Source organism: Grampus griseus (genome assembly GCF_964374135.1).
Source record: "Grampus griseus genome assembly, chromosome: 6".
NCBI classification, from domain to species: Eukaryota; Metazoa; Chordata; class Mammalia; order Artiodactyla; family Delphinidae; genus Grampus; species Grampus griseus.
In genome coordinates, this window is record NC_139000.1 from 83,630,688 (window position 1) to 83,653,494 (window position 22,807).

Sequence of the window (22,807 nt, forward strand, 5' to 3'; positions counted from 1 at the left end):
GGGATGTAAGGGGAAGTGGTGTATGTCTAATAGTTTCTGGGACATAGCCTCAAAAGGAGGGGATGTATACTTTCTTTTCTCTTTCTTCCTTCCAAATGAAGCAGAAGAAAGGAAATAAATATCAAAGTGGAAATCAGTGATATAGAAAACAATAGACAAAATTAATGAAAATCTGGTTTTTGAGAAGATTGATAACATTGATAAAGTTCTAGACAGACTGATCAAGTAAAGAAGAAAAGACACATATTACTAATATCAGGAATGAGATGGGCGACAGCTACAGATGTTAAAAAGATAACAAGGGAATAACATAAACAATTTAATGCCAATAAGTTCAACAACTTAGATGAAATGGGCAAATTCCTGAGAGATATAAACACTAGACATAAACCCTAGCTCACTGAAGAAAAGCATACATAACCAGAGTAACCCTATATTTACTGAAGAAATTGTAATTAAAAACCATCTCATAAAGAAAACTCCAAGCTGCTACAGTCTGAATCTTTGTGTCCCTCCAAAATTTATATGTTGAAACCTAGCCCCCGAGGTGATGATATTAAGAGGTGGGGGCCTTTGGGGTTATTAGCTCGTGAGCATGGAGCCCTCGTGGATGGGATTAGTGCCCTTTTAAAAGTGGCCGGAGAAAGCTCCCTTGCTCCTTCCACCATGTGAGGATAAAATGAGAAGTCAGCTCTCTGCACTAGGACGAGGGCTCTCACCAGAACTTGACCATGAGGGCACCTTAATCTCGGACTTCCAGACTCCAGAACTGTGAGAGAGAAATTTCTGTTGTTTATAAATCATCCAGTCTGTTATTTTGTTATGGCAGCCTGAATGGACTAAGACACAAGCCCCAGTGGCCTTACTGGTGAATTTTAAAAAGGATTTAAGGAAAAAATAATAAAAATTCTACACAAACTCTTCCTTCAAAATTGAAGAGGAAGAATAAGCAATACTTTCTAACTCATTCTACAATGTAAGGCCAGCATCACCCTGATCCTGACACCAGTCAAAGGTAACACAAGAAAAAAAAAACTGCAGACCAATATCCTTCATGAATATGGGCGCAAAAATTCTAACATTTTAACAAGTTGAATCCAACAATATATTAAAAGAATAATACAACATGACCAAGTGGGGGTTATCCAGGAATGCAGAGTCATTTTAACATTTGAAAATCAGTTATTATAATTCACTATATTAGCTAAAAAAACAAGAACAAACAAATCATATGATCATCTTAATAGATGGAGAAAAAGTGTTTGACAAAATCCAACATTCATTTCTTACAAAAACTTGCAGCAAACTAATAGTAAAAGGGAACTTCTTCAATCAGATAGAGCGCACCTGCAAAAAACCTGTCTGACGTCATACTTAATGGTGAAAGACTGAATATTTTCCCCCTAAGACCGGGAATAGGACAGGGATGTTTTCTCTCACCACTTTTATTTAACATTGTACTAGGGGTACAGTTGGACAAGAAAAATAAATAAAAGGCATCCAGATTGGAAAAGAACAAGTAAAACTGTCTTTATGTGCACACAAGTGCATCTATCAGAACATTCCATCAAAATATCAGATGGAATTTGAAAAAAGAAATAAACAAAAAAAACAGTAGAACCAAGAATTTGGCCATTTCTTAAAAAGTTAAACATATATCTACCATATGATCTAGCCATTCCACTACTAGATATTTAAACAAAAGAAAAGGAAATATTCATCCATGCAAAGACTTGTACACAAATGTTCATAGCCACTTTATTTGCAAGAGCCCCAACCAGGAAACTACCCCCATCCGTGGGTAAATGGATAAGAAAGAATGTAATATATCTACAGAATAGAGTACTCCCCAGCAATAAAAAGGAATGAACTATTGACACACACAACAACATGGATGGCTCTCAATTTTTCTGAGTGAAGAAACCAGACAAAAAGAATAAATATTTGTATGATTCCATATATATTTTAAAAGTCTACATTTTTTAGAATTGGAATTGTTGAAAGGTGATCAAAAGGTACAAACTTTCAGTTACAAGATAAATAATTACCAGGGCTGTAATGTACAGCATGATGACGGTAGTTAACACTGCTGTGTGATATGTAGGCAAGTTGTTAAGAAAGGGCATCCTCAGAGGTCTCATCACAAGGAAAACACGTTTTTCCTTTTTGATTTCTCTTTTTGTTGTATCTGTGTGAAATGATGGATGTTAACTAAACTTATTGTGGTGATCATTTCGCAATATACGTAAATGAAACCATTATGCTGTGCACCTTGATGAAATAAAATTTATATTTTAAGACTGGACAAGAACAAATTAAATATAAAATTCTCTTTGTGTGTCTGTTTGGGCCTCCTCCCTCCCTGATGTGCAGTGTGCATCTGCATTACACATTAACCAGGGCTTCTCAGAGATGGGAGAGCCTGCTCAACCATAAAGATCTTTTTTTTTTCTTTCTTCTGATGCTAGGAATATAACTTAAAGAATAGCGTTCTTTCGCAGCTCTGTGGGGGGTCATGGTGACTTGCTGCTTGCTTTGTACGTGCTTACCTGGACTATGTATCCTTAGTGAACTTTATGTAACATATCAGTATGTCATTTTGATGTATGACCCTTTGTCTCAAAAAGTGTATTCGACTTCCAACAGGAGGAACAGTTCTCAGAGCTTTCTGAGAATCTGCTTCCGCGGTTATAATTCTCAGTTTGGTTCTAATAAAATTCCCTTCTTTTCCTCTTAACTTCATAGTCAATTGAATTTTCTTCAACAACCTTAAATTTATACTGTGATGTGGGTCAACTCTATCTCAATAAAACTGGGGGAGGGAGTCTCGGAAATGCAATTTATATGGACAGAAAGCACATCGGTGGTTGCCTGAGGTTGAGGAATGGATGGGGAGGGTAGGGAGGGCCTTTTAAACATTGAGGTGAAAATTAAATTAAATTAAATTAAAAAGTAAACGCCAGAGTGAACTAAGGAGAAGTCCTAGAGGACATTAAGAGATGTGATTAGAGGTAATGCCCATTCCAGGCAAAGGTTTGCCTTTCTTAGCATTTCCTCATCCTGACGTGTTTATTAAGGAGGATGCTAAAAGCTGAGACAATTATATTAATGATAATTATGGGTGTATTTTCTACAAGCAGACGGTTTGTGGGCAAAACAAAAGAAGGGAATGGGAAATGAAGTCTCTCCCTCATGCGCTTCTTCCTAAAATAAAATTCTGCATTATTAATGTGGTAACGCATATTTTGGAGGGTAGCTAGTAATCTTTGCTTTAGTGGAATATGTATTTTCTAGGAGATGTTTAATAGGAAGATAATTCTTGTAAGCTCCTTGCAATTATAATGCATCTTTATGAAAAATTAGAATTTTTAATATTCAAATACTTTAAATAGCTCTCAAAAAAAAAGAGAGAGAGATATGATTCTGCCACCTGTGTCTGCTAACTGGTGCTTATTGAAGTTGGTTCCTACCCTCCCACAAAGACTGCATGACAGGGGCCTTATCCTTCTTGATGGTCACATTTCAAAGGAAAGGCTCCGTTTGAGAAAGACATTCCTGGGTTGTAGAAGATACATATACTTCTCAAAGGGACAGGACAAAGGACTTACAATTGCAAGTTTTCTAACATAAATGCTCTAAGAAAAGGGAGATGGGGGCTTATCAGGTCTTGGCTGGAACAAACAGTAAATTCTTTTGGCAGCCTGGGTTTTCCCAGGCAGGAACTTAGGGGGGCTGGGTCAACCCAGGGACACAGCGTTAGGCTACTAGGAGCCAAGTTAGAGTTTGGTCAAGTCTCTTAGTGTTGGGGATTGGATGGAGTCTTCGTGTTGAGAGATTTTGCAATTTTCAATACATATGTCAACCATCAAATTATACACTTTAAATGTGTACAGTTTATTGTCTGCCAATCATACTTCGATAAAACTGCCTTAAAAAAGAAAACACAGCATTGTAAATTAACTATATTTCAATTAAAAAAAGAAAAGGAAGGAAAAGGAAAAAGTCTTGTTGGTTGAGATCTCAGATGGAGGAGGGAACCAGAAATTCACCTTCTTTCTTGATAAAGAGTTTCTTTGCTTTGGGACCAGATGTGACCACGGCATAGGGTTAAAAAATACCTTGCTCAGACGCAACATTTCCTAATGTTCTCAGAAATAACTTAGTGTCTTTGTAAACAACAATAGCCCCAGGATCCAAACCTTGGCTTAAATTGATCTGATGGACAATTTGACTTTTTTTCTTACCAAAATGGAAGATTTGCAATACTTCCTGATAATTTGCTCTCGAAATTTAGCATAAACTGTGCCTTAAGAAGTGGCATAAGTGCTTTTGAATTTCATTTTTTGAATAGGTAATACATTCACATGATTCACACATTAAATATGTATAAAGCTCCCCCTCCTGCTCTTCATCCAACCAACTCCCAGCCTGCAAGAAGATAGTAAATGCCATTAGTGTTTTGTATATCCTTCTAGAGTTTTTTACGCATGCGCACTCTACTCTATACCACTGATCGTTTTGTCTACCATTACGCCAATACCGTGGTGTTTTAAATAGTGTAGCTATATAATAGTTCTTGAAATCAGGTACCGTTAGTTCTTCAACTCTGTTCTTTTCCAGACTTGTTTTGGCTCTTCCAGGATCTTTGCACTTCCATTTGAATTCTAGAATCAGTTTAGAATCAGAAAAAAAGCATGCTGAGATTTGGATTGAGATTGCATTGAATAAACAGACAGACACACAGACACACACACACACATTTTTGCTTCTCTATACCGCAAATGAAGAACGCTACTCATAGGTGTCTTAGAAATTATTTTAAGTTAAATTCAAAAGATACTGAAAGATAGTACATTCATACTATAACAAATTCAAAAGTAGTGAAAAGTATGTCCCATCCCACTCACCCCCCTCTCTAACTCCTAGTCATGCAGTTTTTGTCCCTAAAGGAAATCTCTGTTAGCAGTTTCTTGGTAATGTTTCTGTGTTTATTCTCTGCATATTTATATCCTCTTCCTCCCCATTCCCTGCTTTCGGCATGAATGGGAACACATCATACGCACTGTTCTGCTCTTACTTTTGTCAGTGTCCAGTGTGTTCTGGGCTTGCTCCCTGTCAGCACATATGGCTCTGCCTTGTTCTTTTTAATGGGTGCACAGTCCTGACCTCAGTGCTTTAAAGCCATGTATTTCTGTGATTCATCCTCCCTTTGCTTAGCTCTGGAGTTTGTGAGGACACAGGCTTGACTTTGGCAAGCTGGGTATCAGCTCAGTGCCACTTTTCTATTCCACCCCATCTTCTTGTGCACTTGCGGGTCCAAGTGACCGTGAGTTTACTGAGGGCAGGGACTCCAGTCTCCATAGTTATATCCTCCACCACAGGTAATGTTCTACAAAAAGCAGATACAAAGAGAGAACACAGCACAAAGTTTAGATCCAACCAGCTTCAACTTTGTAGAGCAAGCAAGAGGGACTCAGCAAGAATTAGCATCCTTTCAATTAGTGAGAAGGTGGTGTCTTACAGACAGAATCTGCATACTTGAAAGGCTGCTCTGAGGTCGGTGATAACACCCCTCTGTTTGGGTGTTCATTTATACGGAGTGTTTGTCTTCTAGAACTTCCTCCCAACACCCTTTAGAAAGGATTTTGAAAGTAGTGGAAAAATCAGTATGTGCAGCCACCAACAGGGAAAAAAGCCAGCCACAGTTATTCATGGTCATTTTAACAATCAAGCCATGTTTGCCCTGCGGGTGAGGGGGAGAGAAAACAGGCCTGTGTGAAGCATTTTCTACAGCAGAGCTCAATTGACCTGTCAAAGAAGGCTGGGTCACTTCTCCCGCTGAGCCCCCTCTCTGGCAGTGTGTGCCTTTGTTGGGAGCCAGCTGGGCCCCCAGACTTTGGCAGTGTTCCTTTGGACAGAGTGATGGAACAGCTGTTCATTCATGAAGAAAACTGGCCGTCTCCATAACAATCAATGTTAACTTGACTCCGTTGAGATATCTGAGGGGCCACTGGGTCTCCTGGCCTGGCTGCCATCATGCCTGTGGCTTTTAATTGGGTCCCTTGAATGTTTGCAGGACCGTGAAATAGGCATGACCTGGGTCAGCTCCCCACTAGAGTTGGGACCCTTGAAGTTAAGGAACCTATGGATGAGGCAGGGCGGTTTTCTGAGTCTCTTCTAAAATGATTTTGAAACCGATGGTGTGTGTGTCTGTAAGATCTAGCCTGGAGGAAAGTGCTATGTTCAGTTTGTGACTTACTCTCTTGGTGGCCAGCTTTACATGTTGTCTAGCTTTTACCTTTGTTTTATTACTTTATTAAGTAGCTGTCACAAGAACGGGGACCATTTCCTCCATATTTGGAATCTTGTTTTACTTGATACCTCTAGATATGTGTCGTAGGGGCAGGACAGGAATAAAGACCCAGACATAGAGAATGGACTTGAGGACACAGGGAGGGGGAAGGGTAAGCTGGGACGAAGTGAGAGAGTGGCATGGACATATATACACTACCAAATGTAAAATAGCCAACTAGTAGGAAGCAGCCACGTAGCACAGGGAAATCAGCTCGGTGCTTTGTGACCACCTAGAGGGGTAGGGAGGGTGGGAGGGAGACACAAGAGGGAGGGGATATGGGGATATATGTATATGTATAGCTGATTCACTTTGTTATAAAGCAGAAACTAACACACCATTGTAAAGCAATTATACTCCAATAAAGATGTTAAAAAAAAAAGAAAAAAATCATTATATGTGACCCAAACTGGAAAATAAAGTGAATAATAAAAAAACTAAAAAAAAAAAAAAATGTGTCCACTTTAGAGATAAGAGCCTTGAGAATTAAAAAGTACGGACAGTTTTTACCCTTCAAACAAAACTGACATATTTAAACATTGGTAATCAGTAAGATTTGTCAGTATGCCTTTCAATAATCATCATAGTATTTACAATATTTATAAATCATAAACATAAATGCACATTGCAATAATTTATTGACAATGTCCTATAAACCTAAATGCACCATGAATGCAAAATAAATTATTAGAGTTCATGAGCAGTACTTGCACCTGTTGAATTTTTTATGACCTTCAGCATTCAGCCCCCTGCTCAAAGAGGAGAGCAGCTTTGCAGTAGAAGATTTTGCTCTAGCTGAGGACTCAGGTTACTGAAGAATTTCAGTTTAGGTCTTAGTGGATCCGCCTCTCCTTGGTTATTGTAAAAGTCCACAAGACTTTGTTTCCTTGATATGCTAGACATTTGTCTTGATAAAGCTCCATCAAGGGGGCCTGAGAGAATCTCCCTGGAAAGAAAACTACAATTTGTTGATGATAAGGATGAAGGTGAGGGTGATGATTACAGTGATATAGGCGTTGTGAGATGGCTGTAGCTTGAAGAAGCTCATGGCAAGGGTGACAAGCCACAGCAGATTTATGGAACCTGTATGCACTTACTCAGTGGTATGGGCTGAGTTGAGTCCCCCTCCAACTTCATGAAGCTCTAACCCCCAGTGTGCTTGTATTTGGAGATGGGGGCTTTATGAATTAAAGTTAAATGAGAACCTAAGGGTGGGGCCCTGATTTGATAGGATTAGTGTCCTTTCCTTATAAGAAGGGATGCCAAAGAACTCTCTCTCTGTCTGCCATGGGGGGACACAGTAAAAGAGGGAGAGAGAGAACACAAACCTGATCATAACCATACTGGTGTTTGTTTTTAACCAGTTGGTAACATTTTAGTGTTTCTTCTCTTTCTTTTTTAAGAGAAATAGGACTTGAATAGGCATATGTCCAAAGAAGAAATACAAATGGCTAACAACTGCATGAAAATATGCTCAACCTCACTAATCATAAGAGAAATGCAAATCAAAACCACTGAGATGTCACCTGATACTTGATAGTAGGATGGCTACTATTAAAAGAAAACAAAACAGAAAATAACAGGTGTTAGAGAGGATGTGATAAAATTGGAACTCTTGCACACTGTTGGTGGGAAGGTAAAATGGTACAGCTGCTAGGGAAAGTAGTATGGAAGTTCCTCACAAAATTAAAAATAGCACTACCATATGATCCAGCAATCCTACTTCTGGGTATATATCCAAAAGAACTGAAAGCAGAGTGCTGAAGAGATATTTGCATACTCATATTCATAGCAGCACTATTCATGATAGCCAAGAGATGGAAGCAACCCAAGTGTCCATCAACGGATGGACAAATAGACAAAATGTGGTATATACAAGCAATGGGATATTATTCAGCCTCAAAAAGGAAGAAATCCTTGCACATGCTACAACACAGATGAACTTTTAGGACATTATGCTAAGTGAAATAAGTGAGCCACAAAAAGACAAATACTGTATGGTTCCACTAGTTTGGGGTACCTAAAGTAGTCAAATTCATAGAAAAAGAAAGTATAATGGTGGGGCTGGGGAGAAGGGGTAAAAGGGAGTTGTTGTTTAATGGGTACAAGGTTTCAGTTATGCAGGATGAAAAAGTTCTGGCGATCTATTTTACAACAGTGTGAATATACTTAACACTACTGAATTGTACAGTTAAAAATGGTTAAGATGGCACAATTTATGTATATATATTTTTTAACCACAATAAAAAAATACACTTAATCCTGGATTGATGAGTGTAACGGCTACCAAGGTACTGTGCAAAGTGCTCAATGTGCAGAATCTCATTTAAGTTTTTGTAGTTCCTGCATAGGAGGTGATAATAACCCCACTTACTGAAGGGTTTATTTGGGGTTGGCATTGTTCTAAATGTTTTGTATGTAACTCCTTTAATCTTCACCACAATCCTAGGAGGTTGTTACCTCCATTTTCCAGATGAGAAAACCGAGGCACAGGGAAATTGTCACTCAACCAAGGACACAACAGATGGTAAATGGTCGAACAAGGATTTGGTTTGGGCTTCTCCTGTTATTTAACCCCTTTCATAGTTGTCATGTGGCTAAGAGAGATGTTGTAATTTGGCCAAGGTCATATAGTTGTAGTGACAACTCTGGGATTTGAATCCAGGATTTTAAACCCAAAGCTGATCGCAACAACTTGGTGTTTGTTTTTAACCAGTTGGTAACATTTTACTGTTTCTTCTCTTTTTTATTAAGAGCAGATATTTGATGAAATATGCATCCTCAAGAAGTTGATAGGTTGTATATAAAAAGATGTTTGATTTAATTGTTTTTTCTAGGCTTTGAGTTTGTGTATTAACTTTTTTCCTTTTTCTTTCAATGGTGAATTTACCTCATGCTTGTTATAAAATGTTCAATCAGTACTGAGGTCTGCAGGATGAAATTTCTAGTTGTCTTGCCAGCTCCTCCAAATGCCTGTTCTCAGAGGAAATCACCATTAACTCTTGTCCTTCCAGATGTTCTCTCTTCATTTTTCTATATATGTAATAGGTAGAATAGGTTTAAATTTTAAGTTTGTGGTTTTAAGGTTTTTAATTTTTTATTTGACAAATAATTAAAGAACAAAAAGTAAATATTCATCAATTACAGTACAACTGTAAACAATTATTAAAAGTTATATTTCAAAGTCCTCTTTCTTTCCAAGCAACACTTTTCCCCCAAGGTAACTGTTATTTAAATTCTGTGCATTTTATTCCTATTTTATCCACATGTATAGGGTCAAATTTCTATATCTATCATCTAACTACAAAATTTTATATTGATGAAATATAATTATGTTATATATTTTTATCTTCAACTTGCATTTTGCATGTACCAACCTGAGAAAATGTATTATAGACATTTTCTCAGGTTGGTACATTTAGATTGAATTCTTCTTTTTTTTTAAAAACTACTTTAATAGGGACTTCCCTGGTGGTCCAGTGGCTAAGACTCCACTCTCTCAATGCAGGGGCCCCCTGTTCGGTTCCTGATCAGGGAACTAGATCCTACATGCCGCAACTAAAGAGCCAGTGTGCTGCAACTCAGACCCGGTGTAGCTAAATAAATAAATAAATATTTTGAAAAAGTATAAACTACTTTAAAATAAATCCATAATATCATGTTATTTTACCCCAACATATTTCAATATGCATCTTTAAAACATCAGAACATTTTTCTATTAAAAAGCACGTCTAACAAAATAAGTGGTAATTCCTTGATATTGGGTAATACCTAGTCTATATTCAAATTTTCCTAATTGCATAAAAAATCAGGGATTGCATTAAAAATGTATTTTTATAATGTTTGTTTGAGTCAGGACCCAAGCAAGGTCCACATGTTTCATTTCATTGTTCTGTTTCTTTAGTTTCTGAATCTGCAGCATATACCCCCTCCCCTTCTTTATACATGCTTTTGTCCCACAGAATGTTCTATGACTTATCTGTTTTTTCAGGGTGTTATTTAACTTTTATTGCACCTTCGTATTTCCTCTGCATTGAAAGCTATATTTAAAACTTGATTAGATTCAGGTTCAGTGTTTTAAGGTATGACTAGTTCACAGTTGGTGCTGTGCTGTGCAAATCATAATTGCATCCCCTCAGGAACACATAATGTCTGTGTGTTCCACTTTTAGTGATGCTGAGATTGACTGACAGGCCCAGTAGCTGAAGGATAACAGGTTTGAAGACATAAACACTTTGTTCTTCTCTGACACTTAAGTTTTGGGTTTCCCTCTGACTTCCTGAGCATTGAATCAATGGTTGTTTGAAAGGCTTGACTGAGAGATACAGGTCTTTACGAATTTCAAAAGCCCTCTCTTGAAATGGCAAGAGCCAAGACCTGGTTGACTCAGATCACTTTAGCCATTGAGATGATATGGAAAGAATATTATGTAAAGCCATTCTCACCTGGCAAGAATAGGGAAGGCCTTTTTGATGAGGGAAGGACTGAGTAGATGGCTGCGTGTGTTAAGGGTGAGTGAGAGGGGATGGGGTGAGGTTGAGGTGGTGGGGAATAGAAAAATCAAATAGATCTGGGTCAGTCTGAAGCCTTTTTGGTTAGTGCCCCCTTCCCCCAGGTATAGACTAAAGAATATTCAAACTTGGCATTCCACATATTCAGCACAGGAGATGGGAGGTTTCTATTGAGACAGGATTCAGTTTTCATGGTTCATGACTAGAGGGGATCCTGTACTGAGGGCTGGGAGGCGGGGTATGGAGGTTAAATTAAGCTATTTTTGGTTAATGGGAACCCTTCAAGTTGGCTTCTGGTCTTTCAGATATGACTCCTGTAGCTTTGATAACTTCCTTGCTTCCTAATATGATATGATGTTCAGGCTCATCTCGTACATTTCCTGTCTCAGACTTGGTATCAGTGATTTTTCCAAGGAGCCCTGGTTCCTTTCAATGGAAGATGATTTGGAGAGTAACCAAGGTGCTGGAGGTCCTCACTGCTACTGGGGTTGTCATTTTTTACAAAGCTTTTTCAGAAAGACATGGAAAAAAGTGGTTTATTTTGTTTTATAAAAAGTATATCATAGTCTCAAAGTGATGTTTCCAATTCAAATGTAGGGCTACAGAGTTTTACTTAATCTCTATTATTTTACATCTCTATCCCTTCTCTTTTTATTATTATTATTTTTTTTGCGGTACGTGGGCCTCTCACTGTTGTGGCCTCTCCCGTTGTGGAGCACAGGCTCCGGACGCGGAGGCTCAGCGGCCATGGCTCACGGGCCCAGCCGCTCGGCGGCATGTGGGATCCTCCCGTACCGGAACACGAACGGCAGGCGGACTCTCAACCACTGCGCCACCAGGGAAGCCCTATTCCTTCTCTTTGACCCTGAGAATCCTGGTTCTTGAGAACACTGAAGATGTGGAATTTGGAATACCACAAAATTGCCACCAGGGAAGCAAGCCCCTTGGTCACTTTTATTCTTACTTTTTCTGGTCCTTTGCCCATTTTCCTATGGGGCTGTTTGTCCTTGTTTATTCATTTATGAGCACTCTTTATACTAAGGAAATTAGGCTGTCATGTGTTGCAAACATATTTTTTCAACTTGCATTTTTTTCCTTAGCTCTGCAAAGGATTTTAATTTTCACTTAATCAAATCTGTCAATTGTTTTACTTATTTATTTGCTGCAGGCTTAAATAGGTCTTCTCTCCAAGACTGTAAACATATTCTTAATATTTACTTCTATTCCTTTATGGGTTTTAGTTTTTACACTTGAATCACTGATATATCTCAGTATTATTTTGATATGAGGCACTCTATAATTTTACCTAATGAGATGCATAAAGTCCAAACTGTATTAAAGAAAAATGTGCCTCAAGATAACACTGTCTTGGTATAAATTAATTTCTAACCTGCAGTGTCAAAAAATTAAAAAATCAGTGATCTATTTCTTGAAAATTTATTCTAAAGTAATATCTTTTTTAAAAAATAAAAAGTTATATGCATGGGGCTTCCCTGCTGGCGCGGTGGTTGAGAGTCCGCCTGCCGATATAGGGGATGCGGGTTTGTGCCCCGGTCCGGGAGGATCCCACATGCCGCAGAGCGGCTGGGCCTGTGAGCCATGGCCGCTGAGCCTGCGCGTCTGAAGCCTGTGCTCCGCAATGGGAGAGGCCACAGCGGTGAGAGGTCCACGTACCGCAAAAAAAAAAAAAAAGTTATATGCATGAACACTTTTCTATACATTTTATTTACAATATAAAAAATTAAAAACAAACCATGTTTAATAATAATTGTGTTATTTTAACTTGAAATATGTTTCCTTTAAAATTTTAATTGTCAAACTATATAAAAATATGAAAAATACATATACATTATTGTAAAGAAAATACAACATTGTATTTATCCAATGATTTCAATATATAGTGCCTTTATATGAGGGAAAAATGAAAATGGACAGGGTTCACTCTGAAAGTCTGAGGGTTTTTTTCCTGTTTTTGATTTGCATTATTGTTACAATGTTTATTGATGCAATAGTTTTTTTTAAATCCCGTATTTATAATATTATAAATATCTGTAAATCATAACTGAATGAAAAGTTAAAAATGCCTTTTAGGTGACTGAGAAAAGAGTGACCACAATGAGAGAAGCAAGAAGAGCTACAATCCTGCAGCTTGTGGAACGAAAACCACATTCGCAGAAAGACAGACAAAATGAAAAGGCACAGGGTTATGTACCAGATGAAGGAGCAAGATAAAATCCCAGAAAAACAAATAAATGAAGTGGAGATAGGCAACCTCCCAGAAAAAGAATTCAGAATAATAATAGCGAAGATGATATAGGACCTTGGAAAAAGAATGGAGGCAAAGATCTAGAAGATGCAAGAAGTGTTTAACAAAGTCCTAGAAGAGTTAAAGAACAAACACCTAGAAGAATTAAAGAACAAACAAACAGAGATGAACAATACAATAACTGAAATGAAAAATACACTGGAAGAGCTCAATAGCAGAATAACTGAGGCAGAAGAATGGATAAGTGACCTGGAAGACAGAATGGTGGAATTCACTGCCGCAGAACAGAATAAAGAAAATAGAATGAAAAGAAATGAAGACAGCTTAAGAGAGCTCTGGGACAACATTAAATGCACCAACATTCACATTATAGGGGTCCCAGAAGGAGGAGAGAGAGAAAAGACCCGAGCAAATATTTGAAGAGGTTATAGTCAAAAACTTCCCTAACATGGGCAAGTAAAGAGCCACCCAAGTCCAGGAAATGCAGAGAGGCCCAGGCAGGATAAACTCAAGGAGAAACACACTGAGACACATAGTAATCAAACTGACAAAAATTAAAGACAAAGAAAAGTTATTAAAGGCAACAAGGGAAAAACAACCAATAACATACAAGGAAATTCCCATAAGGTTAACAGCTGATTTCTCAGCAGAAACTCTACTAGCCAGAAGGGAGTGGCACTATATATTTAAAGTGATGAAAGGGAAGAACCTACAACCAAGATTACTCTACCTGGCAAATATCTCATTTAGATTTGGTGGAGAAATAAAAAGCCTTACAGACAAGCAAAAGCTAAGAGAATTCAGCACCACAAAACCAGCTCTACAACAAATGCTAAAGGAACTTCTCTAAGTGGGAAACACAAAAGAAGAAAAAGACCAACGAAAACAAACCCATAACAATTAAGAAAATGGTAACAGGAACATATATATTGATAATTATCTTAAATGTGAATGGACTGAATGCTCCAACCAAAAGACACAGGCTCGCTGAACAGATACAAAAGCAAGACCCATATAGGTGCTGTCTACAAGAGACCCACTACAGACCTAGGGAAACATACAGACTGAAAGTGAGGGGAAGGAAAAAGATATTCCATGCAAATGGAAATCAAAAGAAAGCTGGAGTAACAACACTCATATCAGATAAAATAGACTTTAAAATAAAGAATGCAAAAAGAGACAAGGAAGGACAGTACCTAATGATCAAGGGATCAATCCAAGAAGAAGATATAACAATTATAAATATATATGCACCCAACATAGGATCACCTCAATACATAAGGCAAATGCTCACAGATATAAAAGAGGAAACTGACAATAACACAATAATAGTGAGGGTCTTTAACCCCTCACATACACCAATGGACAGATCATCCAGACATAAAATTCATAAAGAAACACAAGCTTTAAGTGACACAACAGACTGTATAAATTTAATTGATATTTATAGGACGTTCCATCCCAAAACAGCAGATTATACTTTCTTCTCAAGTGCACATGGAACATTCTACAGGATAGATCACATCCTGGGTCACAAATCAAGCCTTGGTAAATTTAAGAAATTGAAATCATATCAAACATCTTTTTCCACCACAACGCTATGAGATTAGAAACAAATTACAGGGAAAAAATGTAAAAAACACAAACATATGGAGGCTAAACAATACATTACTAAATAACCAAGAGATCACTGAAGAAATCAAAGAGGAAATTAAAAAGCACCTAGAGACAAACTACAATGAAAACATGACAATCCAAAACCTATGGGATGCAGCAAAAGCAGTTCTTAGAGTGAAGTTTATAGCAACACAAGGCTACCTCAAGAAACAAGAAAAATCTCAAAAAAACAATCTAACCTTACACCTAAAGGAACTAGAGAAGAACAAACAAAACCCAAAGTTAGTAGAAGGAAAGAAATCATAAAGATCAGAGCAGAAATAAATGAAATAGAAACAAAGAAAACCATAGCAAATATCAATAAAACTAAAAGCTGGTTCTTTGAGAGGATAAACAGAATTGATAAACCATTAGCCAGACTCATCAAGAAAACGAGGGAGAGAACTCAAATCATTAAAATTAGAAATGAAAAAGGAGAAGTTACAACAGACACCACAGAAATACAAAGTATCCTAAGAGACTACTACAAGCAACTCTATGTCAACAAAATGGACAACCTGGAAGAAATGGACAAATTCTTAGAAAGGTATAACCTTCCAAGACTGAACCAGGAAGAAATAGAAAATATGAACAGACCAAACACAAGTTTTGAAATTGAAACTGTGATTAAAAATATTTCAACAAATAAAAGCCCAGGATCAGATGGCTTCACAGGTGAATTCCGTCAAACATTTAGAGAAGAGCTAACATGTATCCATCTCAAACTCTTCCAAAAAATTTCAGAGGAGGGAACACTCCCAAACTCATTCTACGTGGCCAAAATCACCCTGATACCAAAACCAGCCAAAGATACTACAAAAAAAGAAAACTACAGACCAGTATCATTGATGAATATAGATGCAAAACTCCTCAGCAAAATACTAGCAAACAGAATCCAACAACACATTAAAGGATCATACACCATAATCAAGTGGGATTAATCCCTGGGATGCAAGGATTATTCAATATATGCAAATCAAACAATGTGATATGCCATATTAACAAATTAAAGAATAAAAACCATATGACCATCTCAATAGATGCAGAAAAATCTTTTGACAAAATTCAACACCGAGTTATGATAAAAAATCTCAGAAAGTGGGCACAGAGGGAAGCTACCTCAATATAATAAAGGCCATATATGACAAACCCACAGCAAACATCATTCTCAATGGTGAAAAACTGAAAGTATTTCCTCTAAGATCAGGAACCAGACAAGGATGTCAACTCTCCACTATTATCCAACATAGTTTTGGAAGTCCTAGCCACGGCAATCAGAGAATTAAAAGAAATAAAAGGAATAAAATTGGAAAAGAAGAAGTAAAACTGTCACTGTTTGCAGATGACATGATACTATACATAGATAATCCTAAAGATGCCACCAGAAAACTACTAGAACTAATCAGTGAATTTGGTAAAGTTGCCGGATACAAAATTAATGAGCAGAAATCTCTTGCATTCGTATACACTAACAATGAAAGATCTGAAGGAGAAATTAAGGAAACAATCCCATTCACCACCGCAACAAAGAGAATAAAATACCTAGGAATAAACCTACCTACACAGGTAAAAGACCTGTACTCAGAAATCTATGAGACACTGATGAAAGAAATCAAAGATGACACAAACAGATGGAGAGATAGAACATGTTCTTGCATTGGAAGAATCAATATTGTGAAAATGACTATACTACCCAAAGCAATCTACAGATCAGATTCAATGCAATCCCTATCAAATTACCAATGGCATTTTTTACAGAATTAGACCAAAAAATCTTAAAATTTGTATAGAAACACAAAAGACCATGAATAGCCAAAGCAATCTTGAGGGAAAAAAAAAGGAGCTGGAGGACAGACTCCCTGACTTCAGACTATACTACAAAGCTACAGTAATCAAGACAATATGGTACTGGCCCAAAAACAGAAATATAGATCAATGGAACAGTATAGAAAACCCAGAGATAAACCCATGCACCTATAGTCAACTAATCTATGACAAAGGAGGCAAGGATATACAATGGAGAGAAAACAGTCTCTTCAATAAGTGGTGCTGGGAAAACTGGACAGCTACATGTAAAAGATGAAATTAGAACACTCCTTGGCACCATACACAAAAATAAACTCAAAATGGATTAAAGACCTAAATGTAAGACCAGACACTATAAAACTCTTAGAGGAAAACATAGGAAGAACTCTCTTTGACATAAATCACAGCAAGATCTTTTCTGACCCACCTCCTAGAGTAATGGAAATAAAAACAAAAATAAACAAATGGGACCTAATTAAACTCAAAAGCTTTTCCACAGCAAAGGAAACTGTAAACAAGACAAAAAAACAACCCTCAGAATGGGAGAAAATATTTGCAAACGAATCAACGGACAAAGGATTAATCTCCAAAACATATAAACAGCTCATGCAGCTCAATATTAAAAAAAGAAACAACCCAATCAAAAAATGGGCAGAAGACTTAAAGAGACATTTCTCCAAAGAAGACATACAGATGGCCAAGAGGCACATGATAAGCTGCTCAACATCACTAATTATTAGAGAAATGCAAATCAAAACTACAATGAGGTATCACCTCACACTGGTTAGAATGGGCATCATCAGAAAATCTCCAAACAACAAACGCTGGAGAGGGTTGGAGAAAAGGGAACCCTCCTGCACTGTTGGTGGGAAGGTAAATTGATACAGCCACTATGGAGAACAGTATGGAGGTTCCTTAAAAAAACTAAAAATAGAACTACCATATGCCCCAGTAATCCCACTACTGTGCATATACCCTGAGAAAACCATAATTCAAAAAGAGACATGTACCCCAATGTTTACTGCAGCACTATTTACAATAGCCAGGACATGGAAGCAACCTAAGTGTTCATCAACAGATGAATGAAGAATATGTGGCACATATATACAATGGAATATTACTCAGCCATAAAAAGAAATGAAATTGAGTTATTTGTAGTGAGGTGGATGCACACAGAGTCTGTCATAGAGTGAAGTAAGTCAGAAAGAGCAAAACAAATACTGTATGCTAACATATATATGGAATCTAAAAAAAGAAAAAGTGGTTCTGAAGAAACTAGGGACAGGACAGGAATAAAGATGCAGATGTAGGGAACGGACTTGAGGACATGGGGCGGGGGAAGGGTAAGCTGGGATGAAGTGAGAGAGTGGCATTGACATACATACACTACCAAATGTAAAATAGCTAGCTAGTGGGAAGCAACTGCAAAGCACAGGGAGCCCAGCTTGGTGCTTTTTGACCACATAGACGGGTGGGATAGGGAGGGTGGGAGGGAGATGCAAGAAGGAGGGGATATGGGGATATGTTTATACATATAACTGATTCACTTTGTTATACAGCAGAGACTAATGCAACAACGTAAAGCAATTATACTCCAATAAAGATGTTAAAAAAACCAAAAAAAGACACATGCACCCCAATGTTCATTGCAGCATTATTTACAGTAGCAGGTCATGGAAGCAACCTTAATGCCCATCGACAGACAAATGGATGGAGAAGATGTGGTACATATATACAATGGAATATTACTCAGCCATAAAAAGGAACAAAATTGGGTCATTTGTAAAGATGTGGATGGACCTAGAGACTGTCATACAGAGAGAAGTAAGTCAGAAAGAGTAAAACAAGTATCATATATTAATGCATATATGTGGAATCTAGAAAAATGGTAGAGGTGAACCGGTTTGCAAGGCAGAAATAGAGACACAGATGTAGAGAACAAACGTATGGACACCAAGGGTGGAAATGGGGGGGGGAGGGTGGGGGTGGGATGAACCGGGAGATTGGGATTGACATTATACACTAGTATGTATAAAACAGATAACTAATAAAAACCTGCTGTATAAAAAATAAAATAAAATAAAATTCAAAAAAAAAGCACAATGAGATCTTAGTTTAGAAAAAAATGTCATGGTAGTGCTACTTGAGGCAAAGAAAATCACATTGATTTTAAGAACAAAATAAAAACACAAAATAGGGCTTCCCTGGTGGCGCAGTGGTTGAGAGTCCGCCTGCCGATGCAGGGGATACGGGTTCGTGCCCCGGTCAGGGAAGATCCCACATGCTGAGGAGTGGCTAGGCCCGTGAGCCATGGCCGCTGAACCTGCGCGTCCGGAGCCTGTGCTCCGCAACGGGAGAGGGCACAACAGTGAGAGGCCCACGTACCGCAAAAAAATTTAAAAAAACACAAAATATTTTTTAAAATCTCATAAATGTGGAATAAACAAAGTTGTCACTGCCAGTATTCAATCTGGAAAAGGAATTGGCCACAGAGATAGAGAAACAATATGGTGAAGTTTATATTGTTGTCCTTAACTGGCAACTTTTTTTAAATAAATAAATTTATTTATTTTTGGCTGCATTGGGTCTTCGTTGCTTGGCTCGGGCTTTCTTTAGTTGTGGCAAGCAGGGGCTACTCTTCGTTGCTGTGTGTGGGCGTCTCACTGTGGTGGCTTCTCTTGTGGTGGAGCACGGGCTCTAGGCGTGCATGGGCTTCAGTAGTTGTGGCACGAAGGCTTTAGTAGTTGTGGCCCATCGGCTCTAGACCGCAGGCTCAGTAGTTGTGGCACAGGCTTAGTTGCTCCGTGGCATGTGGGATCTTCCTGGACCAGGGATCGAACCCGTGTCCCCTGCACTGGCAGGTGGATTCTCAACCACTGTGCCAACAGGGAAGCCCTCAACTGTCAAACTTAGTAGCCAAGGCTTTTTGTCCTGTACAAGGCAACACATTTCTTTACAATTTCCAAAAGAAACTGAATGAGTTGTTTTGTTCTGGTCTTAATAGACTGTTTTTTTTTGTTTGTTTTTGTAGGAGTTTTAGATTTATAGGAAAATTGAGTGTAAACTACAGAGAGTTCCTATAACCCTCCCCACTCCCAGTTCCCTATCATTAACATCTTGTGTTAATGTGGTACCTTTGTTGTAATTGATGTGACAATGTTGATATGGTATTATCAGCTAAAGTCCATAGTTTCATTAGAGTTCATCCCTGTTGTTCTATATTCCTTGAGTTTTGACAAACATGTAACGACACGTATCCACCATTATAGTATCACTCAGAGTAGTTTCACTGCCCTAAAAATCCTCCGTGCTCTGTTTATTCATCCTTTCCTCCTCCCAAGCCCCTGGCCATCACGGATCTTTTTACTGTCTCTATAGTTTTGTCTTCCAGAACGTCATCAAGTTGGAATCATACAGGATGTAGTCTTTTCAGGTAGGCTTAAAACTTAGTAATATGCATTTATGTGTCTTCCAGGTCTTTTCATGGCTTTATTATCTGGAAGTACCAGTTTGTTTATCCACTCACCTGTTAAGAATGTGGGTTTGGTTTTTAATCATAGGTTCAGTTTTAATCAACTTTAAGTGGTTAATGATAAACCTCCAGGTATGCTTGTACAATGAAGATCCGGGGTGAAAGTAAAGGGAAGCAACAACGAAGTGGATTAAAGGTTGGAAACAGCCTATTACCTTTGAAATTACTATTCTGACTTTAAAAAAGAAAAAATGCCAAAACCAAAAAAGCCCTTCTTATTCCCGTATTCTTTCATCTTTATTATACAATGAAAATGATCAAATACCTGAATATGATGAATTCATTTTCTGTTTGAAGATGCACCAAATCCATTTTAATAATTACAATTCACGTAATACATAGTTATTATGAAAAAAACTAGAAAATGCAGGTTGGCAAAAATAAGAAAATTTAAGATACCATAATTCTATTCATTACCTGTTTGTATAACTGTTTGTATGCCTGTGCATATTCTTTCATAGTTTTCCATGCATTTGTGTATATGCATACATCATATAAAATTCATTTCAGTGGATGTACTGTTCAGCTGATTCTTATTATTCCCAGTAGTTATGTTCTACAAAGTAACCACCAACACTGAATTCTAGAATACTGAACCATTGCTCCTAGAGGAAATACAGGGTTGGGTTCCTGGGAGCCTTTGATCACCACATTTTCACCAACGGATCAACACATAATTTAGAAGTTACAAATCAATTTTAACAAGCAGGCAGACTCACAAGTAGGGAATCTTCAAATAATAAGGATTGACTGGATGTATGCCAAAATCAAGCACGCTGTTTTTTTTTGTTTTTTTGCGGTACGCGGACCTCTCACTGTTGTGGCCTCTCCCGTTGCGGAGCACAGGCTCCGGACGCGCAGGCTCAGCGGCCATGGCTCACGGGCCCAGCCGCTCCGCGGCATGTGGGATCTTTCCGGACCGGGGCACGAACCCGTGTTCCCTGCATCGGCAGGCGGACTCTCAACCACTGCGCCACCAGCGAAGCCCTCTTAGATACCTTTTTAGAAGGGCACCTGCAATCTCAGCTCTTATCGTGACGTGCAGTGCAGCCTAACTGCGAGGGGCACAGGGCTGGAGCCAGATGGTGTGGGGTGTCATCCTGACTTGGCCACTTATCACTTTGCCTTAGGTCAACTATTTTGTCCATGCCATATTTCAGTTTCTCATCTACGAAAACGACAGTCATCAGACCTACTTCACTGGGTTGTAGTGAAGACTATTAGAACAGTTCCTGGAATGTAGCAAGTATGGAATAAATGCTATTAGCAACACTTACCCTATTCTTTTCATTGGTGTCTGTCTCATTTGTCAACGCTAAGATCTTTCAGAGACGGTCTCTGGTTATTTGTGAAGCCTAAGGGATGGTGGAGAGCAGGTGCTCACAAATATGCCTGAAGGTAACTACCGCAGGGAGATGAACATAAAGCTCAGACAACAGAGTTGGAAAAAGCATTCCCTACCGTGAATAACAACATGTGAGAAAGTAAGGATGAAATTTGCGTGGGACGCTGTAGAAGCAGCTTGGATGAGGTGAATGACCCTTATAGTGAAAAAGGGAGAAAGGCGATACAGAAGGAGAAAGGGAATGAGGACTCTGGAGCCCAGAGCAATCTGAAATGGTCTGTCAGTGGGCTGCAAGGGGACCCCAACAACTAAAAGAGTGGATGCAACAGAATCAGGTGGGGAAAATCCTGGCAGCAGGGAGACTGGTTAGGAAAATAGAACATTACTTATTAGTAGCAACAATGGCTGCTATTCACAAACCCTGCTCTCTTAAAAGAAAAGGCAATTTTATGATCACAAAGAGGCTACATTTTCTTTTTATTGGCAACTCAATCTACATATATACAGTATTGCACAAATTATAAGTGGGTTGACAGTTATATTAATACAAATTCATGAGCATTTACATAAAGCTACTGCTCTAGGTTTTGGTGCATTTTGTGCCTGGTATTTTAGTAAATATGACAAACATAAAGGAACTCAGCTACTGCAATTCATAAGAATTGGCTTTCAAAAAAAGCAAATATGTCACCCCACAGAACACTTAATACGTCAAACCCAGGAAAATCAATAACTAAATGACAAAAGGAACACTGTTAAAGAAAAGTTGGTGATAAAATGTCAGGTTAAAGGGCGTCCCTGGTGGCACAGTGGTTGAGAGTCCCCCTGCCAATGCAGGGGACACTGGTTTGTGTCCCGGTCCGGGAAGATCCCACATGCCGCGGAGCGGCTGTGCCCGTGAGCCATGGCCGCTGAGCCTGCACGTCCGGAGCCTGTGCTCCGCAACGGGAGAGGCCACAGTAATGAGAGGCCCGAGTACCGCAAAAAAAAAAAAAAAAAAAAAAAAAAAAAAAAAAAAAGTCAGGTTAAAATATTAGGCTTAAAAATTTTAGCAATTGGACTTAGGACCCAGAGTGTACACACCGTATTGGGAATTATAAGAAAAGATCCCCATGTTCTGCTTCACAATTACTACTACCTTCCAAAAGAACAGTTCTGGGTGGCTACAATGTCTTCTTCCCTGCTAGTATAAACGACTGTTCCACAGTCCTGGTGAAACAAGATGGTAATTCACATAAATGGGATTTAAAATAAGATTCTTCTCACCCCAAATAAAATAAAACTAAATATACTCTCCAAATTACAGAGAAATCTCATCCAAATGTTCACCAGATGAAGA